Source organism: Taudactylus pleione, unplaced genomic scaffold (assembly GCF_031769625.1).
Source record: "Taudactylus pleione unplaced genomic scaffold, aTauple2 ptg001314l, whole genome shotgun sequence".
Classification (NCBI taxonomy): domain Eukaryota; kingdom Metazoa; phylum Chordata; class Amphibia; order Anura; family Myobatrachidae; genus Taudactylus; species Taudactylus pleione.
The window spans coordinates 2,193,672-2,221,460 of NW_028285714.1; the positions used below are offsets into that span (position 1 = coordinate 2,193,672).

The 27,789-nt window shown below is 40.6% G+C and overlaps 1 long non-coding RNA gene across 1 annotated transcript; it reads left to right on the forward strand.

Annotated features, from left to right (window-relative positions):
* The first annotated feature begins 8,258 nt into the window (after positions 1-8,258).
* On the forward strand, positions 8,259-12,642 carry LOC148443203 (uncharacterized). The gene is made up of 3 exons (XR_015875713.1): positions 8,259-8,401; positions 10,964-11,026; positions 12,474-12,642. It is a non-coding gene; the product is annotated as an uncharacterized LOC148443203 (long non-coding RNA).
* The last annotated feature ends 15,147 nt before the right edge of the window (positions 12,643-27,789 follow it).

A 27,789-nucleotide genomic window follows, 5' to 3' on the forward strand; every position in this document is an offset into this window, starting at 1 on the left:
TGTGTCCCAGAAAAAAAAAGCATGTTAGAAAGCAGGATAAGTGATAGTTGTCTGATGATAGACAAGAGTTCTCCCTATATCATAGGGGTGACCATATATCCACACCGGTCGATAGGTCATTAGGCAGGCAGCAGCTGGACACAAACGTCTTGTGATGTAGTATAGCGGACAGCAACGTGTTTCATCTACTACTGTGTTTATGAAACTCTTTCTGTTTTATATGTTACTCAACGAGCTCTGCAATGCATGGTCCTGCTGAGACATTGGGCAGATTGGTATAATGAATGTTGCTGAGTAATAAGACATATCAATCCCAAGAGGAAGGTATACAGCAGGAGTAGACAACCTGTGGCACTCCATCTGCTATGAAACTACACATTCCAGCATGCTTTGCCGGAGTTTTAGCAGGATCTAACAGCAAAACTACAACAGGGCATGTTCGTATGTATAGTTCAACAGCAGCTGGAGTGCCACACATTGCCTTCCCCTGGTATAGAGCATTCAGCATTTGAAGCATAAAATGCAGAACAACTTTTATTTTTTACCAAAAAAGTGCAACATTTTTTTTTCTGTTTTCAGTGTTTGTAGTTTAGATGGACCAGCATGAATTACAGATGCTTTGTCACAATCTGCAGATATTAAGGGGCTTATTATAAAGGTCCCAACAATCATGTAGGGAAAAAAAAACAATTTCCACATGATTAGCACTAATTTAAGTGACAAGGGCTGATTCGCAATTGGGAATAAAGTAAGAAAGAGAAAGTAATTGTGCATCTTGGTAAAACCATGTTGCATTGCAGGTGGGGCAGTTTTAAAGTGTTCAGAATTAGATTTGGGAGGGGAGTGTCCAAACTGACATCTAAATTAGTGTAATAATAAAAACAACTTTCTCAGTATTCTAAAAACAGGCCAGGGGCTGAATTCTAATTTAGCAGTCACTGAATCACAAAGTAAAGAAACTTGTTGATTTAATAAAATCCTGAAAAACCTATCAGGACCTCACAGAGCATGCATTACTATGAATTCTTAGTACATCTGAAACAGGTTTATATAAGCAAAAATTAGCTGATTCAGAAATGAGAGCAAAGCATAAAAATAGACTAGCTTTGCATCTGGGCAAACCCTCTTGCAATGCAAGGGGTAGAAATATATGGGGGGTGGGTGGTTATTTTTTTTTGCATGCAGGGTAAATATTGGCTGCTTTTGCATTTGAGCTAGGACACACCCCTCTCAAATTTAAATCTCTGTGCACATTTTGTATTATAAAGGAGGCAGCACTTAGATGCACCACTATGGGTGGATACAAAGTACCAGGAGAGGCAGCCATCTTGTGTGCACTACAGAAATCTGCCCCACCTGCAGTGCCACATAGGTTATTGCTCCCAACTCTGACTCAATCCCTGTTTGTTCAGACAAATGTTTCATGTATAAGTGACAGGTTTTCTGGTTGACATATTTGAACGTAAAAGAGTTATGATATTTTTTCCAAAATTTAATTTCCCTATGTATCTACTAAAGGCAAACTTATCTACTCTCTTGGAACAGCTGGGAGGCTCCAGACAATCAGGTGGCACTCTAGGCCACCCATAAGAGGGGGCAAGTCTTCTGGAGCCAGTCCCCACCCTCCCTCTTGCAGAGTGAAGTGCGTGGTCCTGGTGGCCGGGGACGCAATTTGCACAGAATCACATCATTGTGGCCCCACCTCCTGCTTTACAGTGCTGGTAATCATGGCATTGTGTAATTGGGGTTGGGGCCACAATAATCTAATCGCATCATCACACCCACCGACCCACCCACTTGAACTGAACAAAAATCATCCTGCTTTATTGTATGGACACTTAGTGGTCAGTTCAATTAGGAGCGAGTTTGCAAAAGTGAATTTGTATCATGAAACTTACATACATCGCGTAAGTGCGCACACTTGAGAAATGTGAGATTCAATTAGAAATGCCAGTTCGTGGTACTAGCAACATGGACCCCAAAAAAGTGGCATATGAGATAGCAGGACCATATAGAAGGCTGTTAGTGGCCATAAGGAAAGTACTGGAGGTTGTAAAAAGGTGTCAAATGTATTTGTACGTATTAATGTTTGAAAATTGATTATGAGCAAGTGTTTTTCATCAAATTAAGTGTTTTTCAGTGTTTTTAATTTTTTAAACAAGTTTGTAAAAAATTGCAATAAATACTTTTACCTCTTATCTGCAAGTTCAAAACCCCTTTCCATCAAATACACCTCCCCATACCTGTCCCACTTCATTTACACCTGCCCGTACCTGTCTCACATCATTTACACCTCCACATACCTGTCCCACATCATTTACACCTCCATATACCTATCCCCCATCATTTACACCTCCACATACCTGTCCCACATCATTTACACCTCCACATACCTGTCCTACATCATTTACACCTCCATATACCTGTCCCACATCATTTACACCTCCACATACCTGTCCCACACCATTTACACCTCCACATACCTGTCCCACATCATTTACACCTCCATATACCTGTCCTACATCATTTACCTCCATATACCTGTCCCCCATTATTTACACCTCAACATACCTGTCCCACATCATTTACACCTCCACATACCTGTCCCACATCATTTACACCTCCACATACCTGTCCCACATCATTAACACCTCCATATACCTATCCCCATCATTTACACCTCAACATACCTGTCCTACATCATTTACACCTCCACATACCTGTCCCTCATCAATTACACCTCCACATGCCTGTCCCTCATCATTTACACCTCCACATACCTGTCCCACATCATTTACACCTCCACATACCTGTCCCACATAATTTACAGCTCCACATGCCTGTCCCTCATCATTTACACTTCCATATACCTGTCCCTCATCATTTACACCTCCATATTTGAACTGATTACAGAAATTCACCTGAAAACTGACATGTCTCTATTAACCAAAATATACTATTTAAACCACTTCAAGCGCAGGATTATTCATTGAGAGGGTGTACTAGAGGTTCTCCACTGTGTCCCGACATTTTTACCCAAAAATAAAGATTTTCCCTACCGTTTCAACTGCTCAGGGGTGTGTGCCCAAAATAATGCGAATTTTCTTAGAAAAAGCAATGCAATTATTGAATTGCAAATGCAATTTGCGGGGGCTAGTTCGCCTTGAGAATGCTTCGCAGGACCAAACTCACACTTAATTGAATTGACCCCTAAATGCCTAAATGGCAATTGCAATTCATGCTTTGTCCACAAGATGTCATGAACTTTAAAAAAAAAAAAAAAAAAAGTTACTTTTGTCACTGAACAATTTGTCTCATGCTGAAAACATTCTGTGCCTCCCGGGTTTTTCTAACATTAGATTTGTTACAAGGTAGGAAGAACAGATACAAGGATACATACATTTTGAGGTTTATATTTAAATAAAACCAAAGTCAAACTGTTGGTGGCAGCTTTAAGTAACTTAATTTGCAAACATTTACTCGGAGAAGAATACAAACATAGAACATTTTTAAATATAATTTCTTCAACTTAACATTTTGTACATGTGAATGGAGGAATGGGAATGCGCCGATGGACGTTTTAAGACACTAAAGGGCCCATGTGACAGGATGTAGTTAGGATACCGATATCCTGACAGCCACATCCCGACATGGGACTAAAGATAGGCGTCGAAATCCAGATGCCTATCATTAGCCCCACTACTAAATCCCGACACCCAACTTACCGAACGCAGAACGAAGGTAAGCCGTGTGTCTTAGCGTGTAGCTGCAGGGGGGGGGAGGGATAGCGTTAGGGACCCCCGGGGGGACTTAGGGTTAGGCACCATCCTGGGAGGGGTAGGGTTAGGGTAGGAAAAGCAGGGGGTTAGGGATAGGCACCACTAGGGGTTGTTAGGGTTAGGCACCCCCCTGGGAGGGTTAGGTTTAGGCACTAATGGGGGGAGGTTAGGGTTAGGCACTAGGGGGGGAGGTTAGGGTTAGGCACCCCTAAGGGAGGGTTAGGGTAGGGAGATGGAAGGATTAGACTACTTACCTGCCGCTGTCGTTATTTGATCCGGCGGCTAAACAGCTGCCGGCATTACATACCGATTCCCTTGACTGTATCCTAAAATTAAAATGCATCAAGTTTTCCTGATGGCAAAAAAAAAAAAAAAACCATTTCAAGTGATTCCAATATGTCTGTGAGAGGGCTTATAGTTTTGGAACTTTTGGAGTATGGGCAGAATTATTGTAGGAAAGTCTTAGGGGTATCTTTACTAAAGTGCCGGCTTTTAGAAATGGTGTTGGTGCCCGTAGCAACCAATCAGATTCTACTTATTTACCTAGCACCTTCTAGAAGATAATAGCTAGAATCCGATTGGTTGTTATGGGCAACATCTCCACTTCTTAAAACTCTCACTTTAGTAAATATGCCTAAAGCTTCATCTTAGGTTACAGGTTAGGCCTGAATGAGAGCTGAGAACAGATCTGGAATTTAAATTTGGAGGTATATATATATAAAAAAAATAGTGAACTTAATATATTTTATTAACTTCTCATCATATATTGTTGATAAACCTGTTCATGTAGGAGTAGTACAATGCTACAGTAATTTTCTCAACAACATAATAAATATTTATTTAAAAAAATGCAGATATGTCCAACTATCCTGAAATTGCCCCATTTGGTGTAACACTGACTTTGCGACTAGGCTGAGCCATACATCCTACCACACACATTTGAATCATATGGAGCATATTCAATTAGCCGCAGGGATTCCTCAAGCGTGAGTCCTCGAGACCATGCATGCGAGTCCCTGCAGTCGGACTTTCCCTCGCAGCTCATGGAGGTGCGAGGAAATATCCGCGTAAAAACCACCAAATCGAGTCCCGATTTTTCATCGCGGGAAAAAGGCTTTTTAATTGAATAGCTTTTCCCAGCGCTATGGGGATTTTTGCCGGCGATTCGTCACGGGGGAAACCCCGCGGCTAATTGAATATGCCCCCATGTGTCTTATTCACATCACTAATGTGACAAAAGAACATTGCACAGGTACCTTGGATACTGGTGTCCACATTGCATGCAGCTCTTTTGTGCGACTCAAACGTTATCCTCAGACTTTCGCCCTTTTTATCCAGGTTGTGTCATGTATCATTATGCTTAATCTGCACTTTATACCAATTCCTTTGTAACAAAATCAGTAATCCTAAGCGAGTACGGATGCAGCTACGCTGGGAATAGCATGTAATATTCAGAAAAAAGTACAAGAGTCTGGGAATCGCTACCCATGGCAGAGCGTCTAATGGCGCGTATCCACTACATGTGAAAAATGAGCAATTGAACTATTATGACAACGTTATCTTCAATCACTTATTAATCGTGCAGTAATTATGCCGGCAACAACCAGCGATTTAGCATAAAATAATACTATAATGACAATAATAAATAAAACAGCTCTCTGGGAGTGAACTGCATTATAATTGTAATTGGATAGGTAGATTTTCTTTATGATTTTAAGAGCCCACATTAATTGCAAGAAACATTTCATCCTCATTGTGACATAAAAATACTTTCAATACACATACTGCTCACTGGTCACGTGGTCGTGCTGCCTCTGCGCCTTTAGGAATGGATTTGTTGTGCACATTTACTTCTTATACCCCTTTTACACCAGAGCTAAAACCAGGGTTATTGCAGGGGGTATCTTCTTGGTGTAAAAGGGGACAGGGTTGGATTCCTGGGTGGAGTGACCCGGCAATCCAACCCAGGTATCTTGCAGGGTTTAACATGGCAATGACTCGTGAAACCCTGCAGGGTAAATGGCACGATCCGGGTCACGATGACTTGGCGCGCCACATCCTGGCTGGCTTCAGTAGTCGTTGTGTCAGCTAAATTCCGGGTCTGATCCGGTTTGGAACCCTGTTCCAACTTCCGGGTCAGACCCGGAATTTAGGTATAAAAGCAGTATGACTGTGCATCCTGGTAAAACCATGCTGCACTGCAGGGGGGCAGATTTATAATCTAAATTGCAGTATAAAAATAAAGCTGCCCAGCATCTGTGGGCTCATTTTTCCACAACTCTGGCCTCTTTCTTCTGATTCATTCCCGCAAAGTGGCTAGAATATTTTTGTAGTAATGTTGATTTATCATTCAGATGCTGAGTCGATAGTCAATTCAAACAATTTTCTACATTTTCATTTGTTTTTGATGTGCAAGGCCTTCTGGGATGTTCTTCATCTTCCACACTCTCACGACTGTCACTAAATCCTTTGTGCCACTCAAACATACATGCACGTGACATACAATGTTGCCTATTGGGTTTAAGCCAGTGATACAAAACCTCAGTCCTCAAGGCACACTAAAGCTGGCCACACACTAGACCAACTTACATCGAACCATCCAACTTGTTGATTGGATGGAATGAAAATCTGGTAACGTATGGGAGTAACTGATGATCAACAATTTGCTCCTAAATGCCAGAAAACAGATGAAAATGGTTGTTCAGACAAGTTTGTTAAATGTTTGAGCTAAACTATTTGTTCAAACAACAGCTTTGGTCCATTTTCGCAGCTAATTACCTCACCCGGCGCTATCCAATTTGCCTGACGCGGGCACTTATCGTTTTTGGTTTTTTTTCGGGACCTGTGTTGTCCCAAAAAAGAATCCACGATAATTGCCATTTTTTCACCTACAAAAAAGCCGAAAACACAGAGTCTGTGAGCTTATCGCGGCACTTATGGATTTTCGGGAGAACTATTCTATTACCATTTTTCACCGATCGCAGGGGTCAATTAGCGCCCAAACAATGTTTGGAGCTAATTGGATACCGCTCTAGGGGGTCTATGTACTAAGCATTGATAAGTGACAGAGTGAAAAGTGATAAGTCTGTGATAAGTGCCAGCCAATCAGCTTCCAACTGTCATCTCACAGGCTGTGTTTGAAAAATTACAGTTGGGAGCTGATTGGCTGGCACCTTATCACTTCCTTATCAATTTTCACTCTGTCTCCTAACACTGCTTAGTAAATAGACCCCTGAGTCTGCCATGAGGTTAAAAACCTGTTACACCATGCATTGATTAACAATCAGCGATTTCCCATTTTGTGAAGGATTACATAGAAATATAGCAGTGCACAGTCAAGTACTAGACCAATGGTTCTCAACACCAGTCCAGACAAGCATTTCAACATTAAGCATAAATGGAAGCTGCTAAAATCAATTTGGCAATACTCTTCAGGTGCATGAAGGGTAGGGGTCAAATGTGCACCTGAAGAGTATTGCCAAATTGATTTGAGCAGCTTCCATTTTATGTTTGTTGTTTTGAGAGGCATGAATGAACCAGCATTTGGAGGGCATGCCGGCTCTTGTAGTGCTAGTTTGAGTTCCCAAGGGTGACTCCCAGATAAGCTGGCTCTCAATTTCGATGTATTTCTGTATGTGCCTATATCATGAGGCCTTACAACATATAAATATATGGCCCAGAGTGGGTCCTGTTATCATGCAGAGTAGGGACTGCCAGTATCAGAGAAGCCGTGAAGTGGCCTGGCACTTACCATGTATTTACAAATGCATGCAACAAATATCTCTGAATCTCTATTACCATATAGTTTTCAAGTATTGTTGCAGGTACAATTTAGTGTATCTAGGGGATACTTCCCTTTCTGTTTTTCTGTTAAGCATTTCAACAGGTCCTTATTTCTGGATTTCTTTACTTATGCAACACGTGTTAGTATATTACTAGGTCAGCAATTATCCCAATTGTTTCCACAGCCAGGGCGTTTGTATGGGGGCGGGGAGGGTCTAATGACAAACTATGCCGGAAACAAGATGCACTGTAAGGCATTGTGGCAGGTTATTTACAAAAATAAGTTTCTATTGGAGTGGAACTTTGTTTAGCTTTTGAGCAGTCCACCCACTAAGAGGGAGCATTAGCCAAAACAATATATATATTATATTTATATACATGTAATAATGTCTTGCAGCATGACAGATTGGGTAACTCTTGTAAAACCCAAATGGAGCTCCAGAACATAAAGAAAAAGTAAAGCCATCTGGGAATAATAATGAGTGGTAGCTGTGGCACTTGTAACTACTTTGAAGTTGGATGTGGAAAGTACAAAATGATCAAATAAATTGCCTGGGGAGGTACTGAAGCAACACAGCATATATTACTTCTAAATGTAATCACCAATTATAAAATGCCTGCTGTATGAGCAATGCTCGTCTGAAATGACTATGTGAATTGTTGTACTTAGCTGTTATTGGGAGGAGTCCTTACAGTTATAAAGGAGCGCACACTGCAGCAGGAACATACCAGAATACAGGGAAACTCTGCTTCTTACTGCCAGAAACCACACTCCTGAATCATGTCTGGATTTCTAAACCAAGCACAGCAAAAAGCCCAGCAGACTGCCCAGGAAACAGGTAAGAAATGCACTAACAGTGCTTATACAAACTGTTTACTATATAGTAACATTATAACCTACAATCAGAAAATGTACCCAGATACAGTCAATATTTTCAAATACTGACTATATACACACAATGTTCATCTTATATTTAGACAAATGGGGAAATAATCCATTCCACATTGAAACATGATTTATTCCAGCACAGTAGTCCATTCACATGCAATGTAAACGCACCTTAGTAGGTGAAAATAGTCCTATATGAGCCTAAATTAGAATGTGGACCTGTATCAATAGAAATTGCAGGTTTTCAGGACTCCACTGCATACAAAAATAGACAAGATTTAAAGGGCTCCTACTAATCATCATTTGTTGACCTTGTCAAAAGTAGATGCCTTCAGCTTTAAACCTTTGGATGTTGCCATTCCTGTAAGGTTGCTGCTATTTCCAAGTTGTAGAAAGGACCTCTGTGACGTAGACACCACGTGACCGCTGCAGGAGGTTGGACCGCTCCTGCGTTACCATCCACTAGGGCATAGAGGGGGAATATATATTTGTGGCGAGCGCAGCGAGCCACCGTGCCCGAAGCGTGGCGAGCGTAGCGAGCCCGCAAGGGGACAGTTTTGGTCCCCCGTTATCATCCCCACCCCTCCCCCTTTCAGGCCGAGTCACGTGGGTGTGATGTCACAGGGCCATCAGCCCTGTACAGTCTAGACCTAACCATTCCTGTAACACATGATCCTGTTACTGTTAGTAATGGTTGCCACATTAGAGTCTGCAAGCTGCACACATTTGTGTTATAAGTAGCCTAAAAGGTATAATAGTCATGTCTGAGAACTTATTGTGACTTGTATATGTATATATTATATAATATATATATATATATATATATATATATATACACACACACACACACACATCTATTATACTTGGTAATAATCTAAAAATCACAAAGTCCATGGTGCTCCAAGCATATATATATTTTTTTAAAATATACATCTTAGTCACATCACTAATGCCACAAAAGTACAGGTAAGTAAGGGTGCCCTGACAACTGGGGCTGGCATTCCATTTACTCCTATATGGGACTATGGGTCGTATTCAATTCGGAGTGAAAAGCCTTTTTCGCACGTTTTTTGGTGAACATTTCGCCTGAAAATGTATCTTCGTATTCAATTCCAGTCTGTTTTCGCCTATGCAAAAAGTCAATGCACTGAGAGAGGCGATACTTTTTCTCCACAGAATAGTAGGAGAAAAGTGTAAAATCTATATTTTGGGATGCAGATGTTGGGAAACCACTCAGAACCCTTGGTACACACCCCCAAAGGACAATTCTTCCAAAAAAAAGAAATAAATTCCAGGAACACCCCGAAAAAAACGCATTAGAAATTTGGGGCGAAAATGAAAAAAGTGGGGGGGGGGACTTCAAAAACTAGCAAAATAAGCTTCTGGGGGTGCTCTAAGAAGGGGCCAAGTGTTTTTGGGATTGCAGGTGCTTGTATGATGGAGGAATTTAATTTTTTCTAAAACTTCACTTTAGAGTCATTAAAATATGCTAGTACCCATTTTCAAGCACCCAAAATTTAATGGGACTACTTATTTGCTCCAAAAACACTGCTTTATGCCATTCTTCGCCACTTTTGCAAGGACACTAATAACAAGCAATTACCACTACTTAGTACCCTAACTAGTTCAATTAGGGCTAATACTAAACTACCATAATGATTTCCGAAGTCAGCTCATCTTTTTCTAGGGTACAGAGTGATTCCCCCAATTCAACCTGAACTTTTCGCCTGGTTCACATTCACAGGGTCCCATTTTCGCTGTTTGACAATTGAATACGGAGTTAATCAGGAGGGCCCACAAAAAGTTTTTGCGTCCAAAACATGCGAAGGCGGCAAAAAGTCAGGCAGGCGGAACTTTCTCGCCGATGCAAAACTAATTGAATACGGCCCTATGTTGCAAATCTGGTTAAAAAAAGAGAATTCAGATACAAATGGCCACGCCATGCTTCCCACTGTTCATCATTAGGCTTAATCTGACTTTATACATGTATTCTACCAATTGCACAATGTGCTAATAGTGTCCCTGGTACACTATGAGCAAATTTGAATGTGATACAAAGCGATTAGGACACTTCACCATGGGTAGCAATGTGTACTGTTTCCTAAATTTTGCATCAAAGTCATGCCAAGCATCTCACACAATATGGCTCATGGAAATGCTAGGTGAATGAGGACACCGATGAATGTACCTCGACATATTCTCTATTCAAGCTCTATTAGTTTCCACAATTAAATGGAACAGATGTTTTATAGCCAATAATTGTACTTCACTATTTTATGTTTAGAAGTACATTGTGTAAATGCAGCTATTACTGGCATCACATTTTCATAAAGCAAGAACCATTGAAACAACCTAAGCCCTTATTCATACACTGCGTCTTCTCAGATTTGAGACACTGGTCAGAGAGTAGAGCTAACATTGTTTGCAGGGTAAAGCACCATTGTTACCTAGTAGATTCAATAATTGTCTGCATTATACAACATAGAAATCTAAAAAACTTTTTTCCCCTCAGTAAAGCAAGGAGAACAAGTAGTCCAGGACTGTGTTGATAAAGGCAAACAAGCAGGTCAACAAGGTACGTTTATTTATACCAAACATCCCAAGGGCCAAATGTAATCGGGTGAGAGTTTAGTAAATGTAATCGGGTGAGAGTTTAGTAAATGTAATCGGGTGAGAGTTTAGTAAATGTAATCGGGTGAGAGTTTAGTAAATGTAATCGGGTGAGAGTTTAGTAAATGTAATCGGGTGAGAGTTTAGTAAATGTAATAGGGTGAGAGTTTAGTAAATGTAATAGGGTGAGAGTTTAGTAAATGTAATAGTGTGAGAGTTTAGTAAATGTAATAGGGTGAGAGTTTAGTAAATGTAATAGGGTGAGAGTTTAGTAAATGTGAGAGTTTAATAGAGTCCAAGGACAAATCAACAGAGCAAACTCGCATGTTTTTCAGACTCGAAAAACTCACGATTTAAACGCTCATCCAGATGTTTTCCCATTTTTAAGATAAAACTCAACCAATGTCAGAGATTACTGCTAAACTCCATTTTCTAAACTCTCACCCTATTACATTTGGTCCTAAATGAGAAGATATTAGTTGAATCATCTTTTTAACTAACATGAAAGTGCTCCTAAATCTTCATGTTGTTCTAACAAAAAGGCAGTTTGTGATACTATCTCTCACACACTGAAGTCATACACTGTATTGCTAGATTTAGAAGCAGAGGTAACCATTGTGGATGCCCCTTTTAAATAAGAAAACAAGCATGCATTGCAAGTTTCATGACATCACGGGCATCGGAGTGGGGGGGGCAAGAGGGCAACTCACCCCCTCCCCCCAAACATTTCAAAGGAGCGGCGGCAGCAGCAGCAGACTGGGCGTTGGAGCTGGGGGGAAGGGAAGAGAGGGGAGGGTGGGGCTGGAACGATTTTATGTCCCCCCCCCTCCAACATAGAATCATTTGGACGCCCCTGCATGAAATGACACCTTTTTACCAGAATATTGTTTTTAAATACTCACCTCCTACCTCATTGCAAATATAGGTTCAGTATCTATATTTTTGGGTTTGGGTCAATTCAGATGAACTATACTAACACAAGTTGTGCCATCGGCCCTCACTATACAATACCTGTGATCTCGGCAATGTATAGCAAGGGTATAGCCACGACGAAGCAATTGTCCCACCATGCCCCCTGCACCACTCGCCAAAGCAGCCCTCATGCCCTCTGTTGCGCTGACCTGGCTACTCCCTCCTGAAGGGGGAAGCCGGAAAGTCGGCAAGTATGGTGTATATGTACCTCCCACAAAAATCTGAAGCCTGATATTTCTTTCCAAGTTGAGATAGTGGAACCCTGAAAAGTCATAAATTTAAATATTTTGTTCTGCAGAACTTAAGTTCCAATGGTTCAGGGACTAATGTTAATGAAGGAGTTCTCTGTATAGTACTGCATAATAGGATGGCACCATATAAAATAAGTTTTTCCATTAATATTTTGGATTCTATGTAACCAGTTTGCTTTTATTCAACAGTGATTGACCAAGGATGTCAGGCTGCTCAAAACACATGTGACCAAGTGAGCGGACAGGTAAAAGACAAGATCCCTGGTGGCTGGCTGAAATAATCAAGACATGTAGTAAAGCCGTGAGAATAAATATAGGTTACTGACTTAACTGAAAGTAGCCTTTTCAAACTAATAAATACTGTATGTAGTTTGTCATTAATTGGTTTATTATAACTTTCTATAAGATTAAACTGCCCTACTTAAAAAGGGAAGTTAATAAAGAAAACTCTCTCCGAAATGCAAGATGGTGTACATAGAACTACTTATATTATCCTGCTACTGTTGTCTATGTATTATAGATTTAGAAGACTGGGAGGTTCAGCAAAATTCTACCCTCCAATTAAATCTGGCCCATAAATTGCAAATAATTCTGAACAAGACCAAATGCGTACTATTCATAGTGCAGTTCACAAGTCCTCTTAATTAAACTAAACCGTAACACATTTACCACACCTTTAATCCCAGGAAACATTAATCAAGCACTGCCCTCTTCAATAACCTGTGACATGTACAAATCAATCACATTTGCATAAAAATATAAGTAATTCCATTTACAAGTTTATGTTTCTCATTTTATGGTGACCCTTATTGCAAAGTCACGATTATGCTGGGTACAGACTTGGCGATGTGTACCCAGACGATATGTCAGCTTGACGGGCCAACATATCATACCACGGGTACTCACTGAGCTATGTGATAAACGAAGGAATGCTCCCCCGTTTAGTTCTTCATTACCTGCAACAGCGCTACATGCAATATCGTACGACTGGCTGTGCAGCACGGCAGATGATATCGCATGCAACCCAGAGAGCGCGCAGATAGTCCATACACAGTGGTCAATCCAGCCGATGTCGTTCTGATTCAGCCCAAACCAAAATATTGTGCCGGCATAGGCCTAGTCTGTACCCAGCTTAAGTAATTCAACATCCGCTAGTCCTGTACAACAGATAGACTTTAAATGTCATAATGGAGACATTTTCAGGTAATCCTATTATATAATTATATATATATATAAAAAAAAAAAAGAAATGAACCAATGCATCACAGGCATGTGTCTGATCACAGATATATAAAACACCTCTGGTCTGGAAGAGTTCAAGCAACATGGCAGCTCATTGAGAAATAAGTATTTGGTGATCATGTTTAAGAACAATGAATCAAACTGCTCATTTACAGAATTCTAGTTTAGTTTCTCTTTTGAGCACAAATCTAAACCATTATAGCATGGATGCAAACTAAACCACAAAATACTGTATGCACAGTTGAATTTAAGTAAAAAACACAATCTACAACATTTATTAGTGTTTTATGATGTAATTAATCTCAGGGACAGAATGAGTGGGTTTTGTCTGTACTGTATAATTTACTTTTAGCTGAAACCATATAAGGTGTGTCCAACTTGTTAGAACAGGTGCAAGTGTAGGACAAAATATCACCGATCTATAAAGATTATAGCAAAACTCACCTAAAAGTAGAAAGCTTCAATAAAAGCAATTTGTATGTGACATGCAGACTCACAATTCTAACAAGATTTACAGCATGAAACGCATGTTGCCTGTAATTGATAAATCTACAGTATGAAGCCATGTATTGTGAGAAACACATGGCAATGTCAAGGAACAGCCTACAGATTTCAAAATACAAAACAAAAAATACACAATACCCGCACAGACTCTCAAATATAACAAGTGGTTCTTCCCTATATATGTGAATGCTTTAAGAATGACTCGGAGAGATACACCCAGGAATAGATATATATGAGAACAACTACAGAGAAAAGTATTCCTATATGGGGCATTATAATAACAATTTGACACATCAGTGTTAACTGATCACATATGAAAATCAAATTAAAACATAACATTTATTGATTAAAATTGTTGCCAGCGAAATATTCAAATAGTTTTTTTTTGTGAACTAATAGGTTGTGGAGAAATTTGATATTCATAAACATTTTAGGACAATAAGGAGTGTGGGATAAATAAATCCAGGAGTGAAATGAAACTAAGGATATATTAGAGTAACTACCTGAATAATCTTAACATAACACTCCTCCAAATTTAGATGGTCCATAAAGCCGCCCTAGGTTGTAACGATATTCAGGGGAATAATTGGAATTGTATGCATAGGGTTAGTCCTTGATTGTGGTTAATGGGGTGTGATTCCTTGAGATACACTTTGTATGTCATCTAGGACATCCAAATACAATAAGGTAATAATCACTAGGAATAAATTTGGGTTACAAATTTTGGAAGGTCATCATAACAGTTTTTTCTTCTTCAGGGTCCATAGGAATGCACAGGGATACCATGGGGAATATTATGGTTGGAGACCAGGCACCAAACAATTAAAGCTTCAGCTCCCAGGATGCCTAGGGTCCTCCTCCATATATACCTCGCTCCTAGCCATAGGACTTCAGTTGTTCATTTGAAGCCGCAAGATCAAGACGCACCCTTGTAACGGGACTGCTCAGGCAGTCCTATGCTTTTATTTAATGCTTTATTTTATGTTTTTGGGTTGGCAGTACTAAGCTTCTGAATTAAGACGCATGTACTGCGACTCCATCTACCTCTGCCGGGCCACAACACCAGTAACTGGGCTGGTGATTTTGGCGGGTCGCAGCTAAGCTTCCTAGCTACAATGCTGCGACCTGGACTGCAACCAGATGCACGGAGATGGTAGGTAAGGCGATTCCTCGCTTACAGGGTATCACGCGCGGCAGTCCTTACTTCTGGTGTCAGCGACGCACCAGAAGCCGCTGCTATCACAGCTCGCGATGGTCCACATCCTTCCTACACCACCAGGGCCTTATCATCTGACACCGGGGATTGGCAGCAGATGCTTCTGCTGCAACGTGGCCAGCATACCCGGTTGGTTAACACAGCTTAGGAGATGTAGGCGCTCCCCCGGCAGCTCCTCTCCCGACCCTGATGCAGTCCCTACGAAGGGTTTCACCGCCTACCCTCCACGTGTGTATGAGATGTTCACGGTCCACGCTCAGTGCACCTTGTAGCTGTTGGTCTCAGGAGGATTTGGGTCAGTCTCCCTGTATAGAAAAAAATAATACAGAAAAAAAAAAGGATACTTGAATTGATGGCGCTACACTTCAAAGCAGCTGAGGTTTTGAACAGTGAATCACCACATCACAAATGGATACATATAGACAAAAAACCTCATAAGCGCTCAGAAGATCCAAAATATAGGAATAGTCCCAAAGTATAAATGCAGCTGTGATGTTTCCAAAGTAGCTGTCCTTTTCTTTCATGGTATCATATGCAGAATTTCATGGTAAAAAAACAGATATAAGATGATGGTTACACAACTATAAACATATAGGGAACTACGGAAATAGTCCACAGAATCCCAAAAAGATGTGCCCTTTCAAAGGGTAGAAGAATTTCATATATACCCTAGTGCATAATATATATATATATATATATATATATATATATATATATATATATATATATATATAGTAAAATTGTATATAATGATGCTTACTAGAAGCTTACATCAATCAAGTATGTTGCAGACTCAAAGGTTTCTTTTTCCACATCAGACATATGCAAAAAGAGAAACTCCAAATGTGTGTAAAAATCACCTTTTTTAATAGTATTAGAACATACAAGTTTAAAAAGTGAGATAAATTCATACCAGAAGGTATAAGCCAGAATGATACACTCCTAAGGTGGTATGGAACCCGGGTGCTCATAAAGGGGTATATAAAAGGGGTATATCAAGCTGGCCTTAGGAGTATGAAATATTCCCACTGTCACTCCTCCAGTTTACTATGCGTTTCGACGCTCACCGGCGTCTTTATCAAGTGGAGTGACTAAAAATATACAATTAGTACATATTAATATCCCATCCTTAATCAAAAACATTAAAGTTTAAAGTGAACTCACCCTTTAACAGGTCCACATGGCATTCGTATCTGCGGCGCCATCTTGTCCACGCTGGATAAAGTTTTATAGGGGCAACATCACGTCCCAAGTTTTAGAATAAAAAAAAAAAAAAATTTATACGCATAAATTTAGATATCAGGGGAAACTCCTATTCAGTGTTCCATAGCAGCTGATCATATGATCGCATCAGATTGAAAACAAAACATGTTTTTAAACTAAAGAAGGGGATATTATTATGTACTAATTGTATATTTTTAGTCACACCAGTCCCTCACTGTATACCTCTCCCTTGGTTAAGTTATATAGTGCTCTATATCCTACTAATCCTTTGTGTTTGTGTAGTTTATTTAGAGTCGATTGTACATTTTATTACATATGCATTGTATGTTACCGTTTGCTAACTGCTGCATTGACACTGTCTTTTATTTCTGTCTGTCACTTATAACTATCACTGTTTTTTCTCTCCATCCTTGTGGAGTGGAGGTTTTTCTCTGAGTACTTCACATTCATTTAGATTTTGTGAAGGCTGTCACATAACATTGAAAGTATTGCCTTTACTGAATATGTCAAAAGATAAAGGGATACAGGAAGGGGAGCCCTCTGTGCTGGTTTCATGTAAATCATGTATGGCTTATTTTTCCACTCAGGACATTAAGGATGGTTTGTGTGTTGTCTGTCATACAGAGCCACCTAACCAGTCCAGTTCCTGGACAAGAGCCTTCTTGGGTAGCCTCTTTTACTCAGGTAATGAAGCAGTTTGTGGATCGTATGGCTGCTCCCACTATTCTTCCTTGGATGGGGTGTATACAGCATGCTATGTTTGCACCTCCTTTGCATTATACCTTGAAGGATGTTGATGGCCATTCTAGTCAGAGGATGGCACCATCTAATGTTGATAGCAGACTGGTAGCTACTAAGGTGCTTAAGTGCAAGTTAGCTTTTTATCAGTCTGCTCAACATATGGATAAGGTGCATCATCAGATAATTAAGATGATGTGCAAAGTTCCTCTCCAGGGTCTAGCTCGGGGGAGGAGGACCATATGTCTACAGTGGATGTTCCTTCTTTGGTGAAGGCAGTTAAATCCTAGATATTCAGGATGATGAACCAGCTCATAGTAAGAAGGCCATTGAAAGGTGGTCATAACAGAGTTTCCTGCATCTCAACAGCTCTTTGAGCTTAATGGATGAGGCATGGGGTAACCCGGACAAATGTTTTTATGTGAATAAGAGTAACATTGTTGTATCCTTTCCCAGCTTCTGTAAGTACTGTATGTACCTCCTACTGTGGATGCTCATGTGATGCATTTAATCAGAAATGCTACATTGCCTATTCCGTTGGCATCTTCCCTGAAGGATTCCATGGATAAAAAGATTGAAGCATGTCTTAAAACAATATTTTCATCATCTGGAGGTGTTACTCGTCCAGCTATGGCTGGAGCCTGGGTAGCCAAAGCTGTTGATGAATTGATGGGAGCATTGGAAAATGCTCTACCAAATGCTACCAGAGAGCAGATGATATATATCTCCCATATACAGAAAGCGGCTTCCTATCTGGGAGGAGCTGCTGTAGATGCTGTAATTTTAGCTTCTAAAGCATCAGCAGCTTCAATAGTGGCACACAGGGCTCTTTGGATAAGTTTCTGGAAAGCTGATACAGGATCAAAGGCGGCACTGGAAGTTATAGCTTTCTATGTAAAAATACCTTTTGGAGCAGAGTTGGATAAAATAATAGCTACTATGGCAGCTTCAAAGTCAGCAGGTCTGTCATCTACGGTGACTGTAAAGCCTAGACAGGTTTCTTTTCGGTCCTTCCATTCTCAGGGACGAGCAAGGGAATAGCCTTCTTCTAAGACATCTAGTTTTCACAAAATATCTAGGCGACAAACTAAGAGATCTGGCCGGGCAAGACATCCAGCTTCTAAATCGGATGAGAAGCCCTCTGCCTGATGGGGCGGGCCTCCTCCTGGGAGATCCTAGGGTAGGAGGATGAATTCTTCAGTTTGCGGATTGTTGGCGTCAAGCAACAGATGCCTGGGTCAGAGAAGTGGTCTCTCAAGGGTATGCCAACACTTTCAGGAGGCATCCTCCCCAGAAGTTATTTTGCACAGATCCTTCAGCTGATGTGGTTAAGGCTTTGGCCCTTCAGGAAGCCATTCACTCCCTGCTGGGGTAATAGTCCCAGTTCCTGTGTCACAACAGGGAAGGGGTTATTATTACAATCTATTTATGGTTCAGAAGCCGAATGGGACTTAATCGCCCTATACTAAATCTAAAAGCCCTTAACAGGTTTATCCATGTACCCAAATTTCATATGAAAACTTAGTCAAAATAAGGGGAAAAGGGGAAGGGGGGAAAAATCAACGCACTGACAAGGAATTGATGAAATATATATATATACAGATAGATAACCACTGTATCCTACCAATATCAAAGTCACATATCGGGTAGTGGAGGTGCTCACTAGAGTAAATACTAGTTTGGACAAAAAGGAGAGAAAGAAACTCTATTTTGTGAGCACTCTTAATAAATAAAGTAATGGAAATAATTAAAACATAACTTTTATTACGTTCAAAATAAAATATCTATGGCAAAGGACAAAAAACAAGACAAATAACATAAAACATGAATACACCCTCAATATAATCGATTAGAGAGATCTCTAGGAACAATGTAGTGACGAGTCATATCGCATAATAGGACCCCTATAAATCGATGATTAAGGGGATTAATTATTAGAAGTCAATGCTTCATAAGTGAAACGTAATCACATAGTTCAACACAAATATTGTATCACTTAACACATCATTCGATACAATCAATGTATCATTAAACAACGGCGAACATCTTAGGCATCAAAATTGTCACATAACAACTGAATAGCTCTGTTTGAATTCTCACCAGTCTGTCTGTTGGGCTACCTGGTTAGAATGAAATAACAGGACGGTAAGGGTAAAGATTGATCCACCTGTAATACTACTGCCCCTCACTTAGCAGAAGGCCATCAATGAGGGGTGAGGGATCATCTAGTGGCTGTTTGACCCTTAGAAACAACAGTGTAACCGTAACGTTACTCACTATTTCGCTTCTGCTGTTAAGGGTCTTACAAAATGCATTGGACCCTTAATGAGAGAGTTACTCTAAATGAGATTGTCATCAGTTAATAGAGTAGATAGGAAGGAAGTGAGTAACTATTCATAGATATTTGTCACAAATATTAGACAGAAATATAAACTGGAGGTTTAGTCCTATGATATAATGTGTAAATGACTTAACTATAGTATTACGGATCATATGTTAACAGATAAATCTTTTAACAATAAAAACCCTTCATAAGAGAATGAACCCGGACTGTTTGATTCCTAGAAGAAGGTAGCCAATGCTTAAGAAATTTTTATAATCAAGTTAACAAACATTTGGTGCTTATAATGGACTTGGACTAAGTGAAAGAGATAAGACATATATACTATTTTCTCGTATGCAGATGTATAATATACAAAAACACAGTAATAGAGGGGGTGGTATAGGCTACCTGTTGATTATAGAATGGGTTATAGTTTGTATCTTGGAACGATGTTTGACCTACAAGGGGTCGACTATAACATGAATTTAAAGAAACACAGGACACAATGTATAGGACAAAAATGTCACATTAAAACGATTTCTTGGTAACTGAATACCCTGACATATGGTAAATTAAATAAGTAGTAACTTCAATATTCTCAACAGGTCCTGCAATATTGACCACAATACACATAGAAATGATATATTGAATATAGAGTATTTCACTTGCAATATATCGAAATACTTAGTATAACAGGTATATGGGCTGAATTTGTTCATATGAACATTTAACAAGGTAGTGCTTGAATCCAACCTTCTACCTCAGTGATACAACACTCTGCAAATATAGCAATTAAGAACTGTGCATAAACACCATACCCATAGTTACATGTAGTGATCTTAGTTGTTTAAATATAAACCCTCTAACTGACATTGTGGATATAGGGGTATCTCATTTACAATGTATACCCATATGAGTGCAGAGTGTAAAAGAACATATCAACTCTAAATGGTTAACGGGTTATATTGAAGGCAAAAACCCACTGCCTAACTAATATCACACTCTGCATATGTAATAATCAAAGCTGTACATGAGCTATATCTCATAAAGGTAAAATTAGTCCAAGTCTCTAGACAAGTGTCCTCCTGCTATGGCAGCCGATCACATCCCCCATACCTGAACGGGGCGGTCGCCGCACAGCGACTCACTATGTCCAAGTACATGGGACATGCAGTCGCCTGGAAGGAGCAGCACACAAATGGAAATACCGTATACTGACTGGTAGAAGGGGTGTCCTGCGTGGCGCCCACGCAGACACCCTACCGCCGATGTGCGTTTCGCCGGAAAGGCTTGTTCACGGAGGAAGCAGCTGTTATAGTCGACCCCTTGTAGGTCAAACATCATTCCAAGATACAAACTATAACCCATTCTATAATCAACAGGTAGCCTATACCACCCCCTCTATTACTGTGTTTTTGTATATTATACATCTGCATACGAGAAAATAGCATATATGTCTTATCTCTTTCACTTAGTCCAAGTCCATTATAAGCACCAAATGTTTGTTAACTTGATTATAAAAATTTCTTAAGCATTGGCTACCTTCTTCTAGGAATCAAACAGTCCGGGTTCATTCTCTTATGAAGGGTTTTTATTGTTAAAAGATTTATCTGTTAACATATGATCCGTAATACTATAGTTAAGTCATTTACACATTATATCATAGGACTAAACCTCCAGTTTATATTTCTGTCTAATATTTGTGACAAATATCTATGAATAGTTACTCACTTCCTTCCTATCTACTCTATTAACTGATGACAATCTCATTTAGAGTAACTCTCTCATTAAGGGTCCAATGCATTTTGTAAGATCCTTAACAGCAGAAGCGAAATAGTGAGTAACGTTACGGTTACACTGTTGTTTCTAAGGGTCAAACAGCCACTAGATGATCCCTCACCCCTCATTGATGGCCTTCTGCTAAGTGAGGGGCAGTAGTATTACAGGTGGATCAATCTTTACCCTTACCGTCCTGTTATTTCATTCTAACCAGGTAGCCCAACAGACAGACTGGTGAGAATTCAAACAGAGCTATTCAGTTGTTATGTGACAATTTTGATGCCTAAGATGTTCGCCGTTGTTTAATGATACATTGATTGTATCGAATGATGTGTTAAATGATACAATATTTGTGTTGAACTATGTGATTACGTTTCACTTATGAAGCATTGACTTCTAATAATCAATCCCCTTATTCATCGATTTATAGGGGTCCTATTATGCGATATGACTCGTCACTACATTGTTCCTAGAGATCTCTCTAATCGATTATATTGAGGGTGTATTCATGTTTTATGTTATTTGTCTTGTTTTTTGTCCTTTGCCATAGATATTTTATTTTGAACGTAATAAAAGTTATGTTTTAATTATTTCCATTACTTTATTTATTAAGAGTGCTCACAAAATAGAGTTTCTTTCTCTCCTTTTTGTCCTTTCATATGAAAACTCTCTGATCAATTATTTTGGCAATGGAGCCAGGGGATTACATGGTTTCCCTGGACATTGAAGATGCATATCTGCATGTTCTTATTATACCATTCCACCAGCAATTTTTATGGTTTGCTGTCCTTAAGCAACATTACCAATTTCAGGCTCTACCCTTTGACTGATATACGGCTCCCCAGGTATTTACCAAAATAATGGCAGTCATGACGGCCTCCCAGGCATCAAGGAGTCAGAACTCTGCCATATCTGGACTACCATCCGATAATGGCACAGACTCCGGTGGTTTTACATACTGTAACTATCTTCATTTGACCATAGCCGGCTTACAAAAGCACAGCTGGATCATCAGTTGGAAGAAATTATCACTTTCTCCAACACAGCAGATGGTACATCTTGGAGCTCTTTTGAATTCTCTGGCACAGACTGTGTTTCTGCCACAGGACAAGATTGTGGCCCTGTCATTGCAAATATGCAAGCTGTTTCAAAAGCGAAGGGTATCCATTCTGTTTGCAATGCAGGTCCTAGGATCAATGGTATACACCTTGAACATGGTGGGGTATGCTCAATTCCATTCCAGGCCTCTGCAAAGATTGATTCTCTCCAAGTTGAATGGATAGCATCATCGAATAAAGTCCCAGAAGATCCTTCTTACTCCAGAGGTTCGTCACTCCCTCCTATGGTGGCTGAGAAAGGAGCATCTGAACAAAGTGCACCCATTCTGGATTCCAAATTGGGTGCTGCTCACCACTGAAGCCAGTCTTCGCGGATGGGGAGGAGTGACAGGTTATCACACCTTGCAGGGAAGATGGACAAATCAGATTTCATGTCACATCACAATTACAAGGTCACCAGGTACAGGTCCAGAGAACCTTCACGGATGCACTGGCAGGAAGATGGGACTTTAAGCTGGCGTATTCCTTTCCTCCGATCTCCCTCCTCCCAAGAGTTCTCAGGAAATTCAAGCAGGAAGTAGTACTGGTGGCTCCGGCTTGGCCCAGATGTCATTGGTTCACAGACATACAGAATCTATCAATAGGCAGTCTGTATCCTCTTCCTCTATGGTAGGATCTGCAAATGCAGGGACCCTGCCAGCATCTGGACTTACCTTGTCTGGTTTGATGGTGTGGCTCTTGAATCTTCCATCCTAAGAGCAAAAGGTTTATTCCAATTTTGTAATTCAAACAATGCTTAGGGCATGGAATCCTGCCTCTGCCCACATATATTGCAGAGTTTGGCATTCTTTTGGTCAGTGGTGTTTCCCGCAGAAAGTATGATCCTAAGGTGATTAGGATTTCCAGGATACTGGCTTTTCGCTCCCCATTTTTTATCTTTCACCAGGATAAAGCTGTTCTTCCTCTTACAAGGGAGGGTTACCTTCCTAAGGTAGAGTCCCATTTTCATGTAAGTGAAGAAATTGTAGTTATAGCTTTTCAGGCTCCAGATCTTTCTGTAGGTGAAGCCTCACTGAATGTAGTTCATGCTCTCTGTATCTATGTCGAGTGCACAAACTCTGTTAGAAAATCATATGCTCTTTTTGTATTATATGGTTTTCACAAACTAGGATGGTCAGCTAATAAGCAGACTCTGGTGAGATGGCTACGCATGACTATCTCTCAGGTGTACACACAGGCTGATCTCCCTGTCCCAACCACGGTGACAGCACATTCTACTTGGTCTGTAGGGCCATCATGGGCATTTAGTTGTGGTGCTTCTGCTGAAAAATTGTGTAAGGCAGCCATGTGGTCTTCTGTCCACACTTTTTAGGTTTTATGCCTTTGATACTTTTGCTTCTTTTGGGTGACGAGTTCGCCTTTCTGCTCAGGAGCATTCCCCACCCTAGGAGAACTGCTTTCAGACATCCCCATGGTATCCCTGTGGATCCCTATGGACTCTGAAGAAGAAAATTAAAGTTATGGTAGACTTACCTAGATAACTCATTTTCTTCGAGGTCCATAGGATCCACAGGGCACCCACCCTGTCGCCCCTTGCTGCATGTGTAATTTTTTCTTTCAGTCACAGATTCCCTAATTTTGTGCGTGTGTTTCTGGTGTACGATTGCTCTTCCTTCTCCTGCCTTGAGACTTATTAACTAAACTGAAGTCCTATGGCTAGGGGCGGGGTATATATGGAGTAGGACCTGAGGAATCTTGGGAGCTGAAGCTTTAACTGTTTGGTATCTGGTCCCCAACCATAATATTCCCCGTGGACCCTATGGACCTTAAAGAAAAGGAGTTATCTAGGTAAGTCTACCATAACTAATTATTTCACTTCTACGCAGTCACAAATTTTGAAAAAAAATATTTCGCTGGCAACAAGTTTAATAAATCAATAAATGTTATGTTTTAATTTGATTTTCATGTGGTATATGCAATCAGTTGACAATGATGTGTCAAATTGTTAATATCATGTTTGTGAGTGCCCCATATAGGAATACTTTTCTTCTGGAGTTGTAACAAGGTATTTTATATAAAACATTCTACTGGTTCAAGAAGTCCTTTGGAAAAGCTAAAGGCTTTGTTTCAATAAAATATATATATATATATATATATATATATATATATATATATATATCATATACAACATGTATACAGTTGAATCAGGCTTTTCATATGACAAATGCTGTCCATTTTAAAATCCTGGGGAAAAAAAAAATCAGACTTTTCTGATCAGTAATTCCATTTCTTTGAGGTACTCCATGGCAGCCTCATTCTCACTAGGTAGAGACAGGGTTAACATTAAACTTTCACACCCACTATCCAGAGCAGCATATTTAGTAGCTGCTCCCATCGATGTGTCTTTCAAGTGTCTTATTATTGAACCTAAAACATAGATCAAAGAGGGAATTCTGCTTACAGTAGTTGGGACTTGACCCATTCTGCACCCTGTAGTAAGGACAAAAAGATATTCTATCGTGATTTCCACTCTTCTTGACAAGAAGATGCTATTTACCCTTCCAAGCTCCAAAATGTGTAATTGATTTTCTTTATAATCTTTGGATGGCAGCTAAAAAGTGTTATTTGTAAGTAAACATGGAACGAAGAAACTAAATTGGCTAGGAAAGCGGCAAGTCCTCAATTCCAATGCATCAGGAAAAAGGCTATGAAAAGGTTCCTTTGCCTGCAGCTGGCTTACTTTCTTGGCAAATGTAATTGTTACAAGAAACACAACTGAGTGTCAAAAACTTAAGGGAAACCTTCAATGTTTCAAATAGGGAGGACATCAGTTCATCTAGATTCAAATGCAGGTCACACAGTGCTTTGAACAATTTCAATTGAGGACGGACTCTTAACCACCTAAAATAATCTAATATTGAATCCATTTTTTTCTTTTTTTTTTACTTTGGGCCTGATTCTGCAGTGGGAGTAATGCACAAAACAAGAAGTACAGTAACTTTGCACCTTGGTAAAACAAGGGCTAATATTTATTCCAAAAATATAATGCCCGAGAATTGTGGCCAGTAGTGATTGGGACACACTAGTGGTTGAGCCATGGGTGCAGAGGAGCAAGAAGGTCCCTATAAGAATGACAGCTGCTGGAAGTTTATCTTCTGACAGCTGCCTAATGGGCGTTTCTGACTGGTCACATCAGATGCAACCATGTCAGGGAAAGCCCAGCCTGGTGTGTTCACATCTGAAGTGACCATGCCAGGCAAGTAGTTCATGCGGAGACTTGAACTTTTAGTTTTGCAAGGGCCAATCCATCATTCAGAAATTCTAGTAATGTTTTAACCTATGTATTATCTATACTGAATTTATCTCCAACCCAGGATATAAACTTGTTCCAAATTCTATATAAGCCACAGAAAAGACATGCTTTCCTGCTTTAAGCGTTTATTACTTACCTTTGTTCGGGATGACGGCTGTCAGGATTTTGTTGTCTGGCTAAAGATAGGTGTCAGGATTTCGATGCCTATCTTTAGTCCCGGGTTGGGATTTTGACGGCTGGCATCCCGGGCGCCGGTGAATTAACTACATTCCAGTTTGGTGCCATCAAATCCACCTGTGGGCATGCAAATTCTTATTAACAACTGGAACGCGTCTTAGTCAAGCTTTTACTCTGCTTACAGAATCTACATCAGCTGAGGAAATCGGCAGGAAATCTTTGCAACATGGAGAGTTCAAAGTGAGCACAAGTTTTTCTTTGCCTGTCAGGAACCCATGTAGGTATTAGGGCTGGCTGGGCTGTGTAGTGTAGTTTTGTGCTGTGCTGTGCTGCTGTTGTCCATAGGGGCTGTTTCCACTCCTCCAAAGTCCATAGGGGCTGGCTATGTTGTGCTGTGCTGCTGTTGTCCATAGGGGCTGTGTCCACTCCTCCAAAGTCCATAGGGGCTGGCTGGGCTGTGTTGTGCAATTTGTTGTCCTTAGGGGCTGGCTGGGCTGTGTTGTGCAGTTTGTTGTCCATAGGGGTTGGCTGGGCTGTGTTGTGCAGTGTCCCAGTCCTAAAGGGGTGCTGTAGTGTTGTCTGGGGGGTGCTCTGTCCATCAGGGGTGCTCCCCCCAAGTGCAAAAAATATATTTTTTTTTCGGTGTTTGTGAAATGTATGCGCAGTAGCCGCACGTGCATCAACAAAGTAGCGCCAAGCATGTGCCTGTGTCATAAATAAAGGGCCGGCTGGCTTGTCCATTAAAGGGTGATGTAACCCCCAAACTGCACTCCAAAAAAATATTTTTTTTCTGTGTTTGTGAATTGTGTGCACTGTACGTGCATCCTCAAAGTAGCAGCGCCAAGTGTGTGTCTGTCCGTTAAAGGGTGGTGTAACCCCCAAAGTGCGCTCCACAAAAAATAAACAATTTTTTTTCTGTGTTTGTGTGTGAAATGTATGCGCAGTAGCCGCACGTGCATCAACAAAGGAGCAGCGCCAAGCATGCGCCTGTGTCCCATAAGACTGTTAAAGGGTGGTGTAACCCCTAAAGTGCGCTCCAACAAAAATAAAAAATTCTTCTTTTCTGTGTTGTGAATTGTGTGCGCTGTAGCCGCACGTGCATCAACTAAGTAGCAGTGTCAAGCATGCGCCTGTGTCATAAATCAAGGGCCAGCTGTCTCATCTGTTGAAGGGTGGTGTAACCCCAAAGTGCTCCAAAAAAAAAAAAAAAAATTTTTCTGTGTTTGTGACTTGTGTGCGCTGTAGCCGCACGTCCATCAACACAGTAGCAGCGCCAAGCGTGCGCCTGTGTCATAAGTCAAGGGCCGGTTTGGACATCTGGTCCTGACTGAAGGACGTGCCAACAATTTCTGACAGGTCTACTGTCACTGCATATGATACTGTCACCGACAGAATGGTGGAGGATAACATTGGTGACAGCATCCAAGTAGGGATGTCAGACAGTCCGTACCTGTACTGGCAGGAAAAAGAGGCAATTTGGAGGACCCTGTACAAACTGGCTCTATTTTAACTGAGTTGCCCCCCCTCCAGTGTGTACTCCGAAAGAGTGTTGAGTGCAGCCGGGAACCTTGTCAGCGAAAGGCGTAGGAGGTTGCTTCCACAAAATGTGGAGAAGATGATGTTCATAAAAATGATTTATCAACTCTTTCAGGGAGACCAGCATCCAGAATATATAGAGGGACCTGTGGTGGTGGATTCCAGCGGGGACAAATTAATACTCTGTGAGGATGAGGATGTACACAACACTGAAGAGGGTGAGGAATCGGTGGATGAGGAGGATGAGGACGACATCTTGCCTCCATAGAGCCAGTTTGTATAGGGACAGATTAATAGCCAGCTTCTTTTGTGGGGGCCCAAATGAACTAATCATTTCAGCCACAGTCACGTGGCAGACCCTGGTGCTGAAATGATTTGTTTGTTAAAGTGTGCAT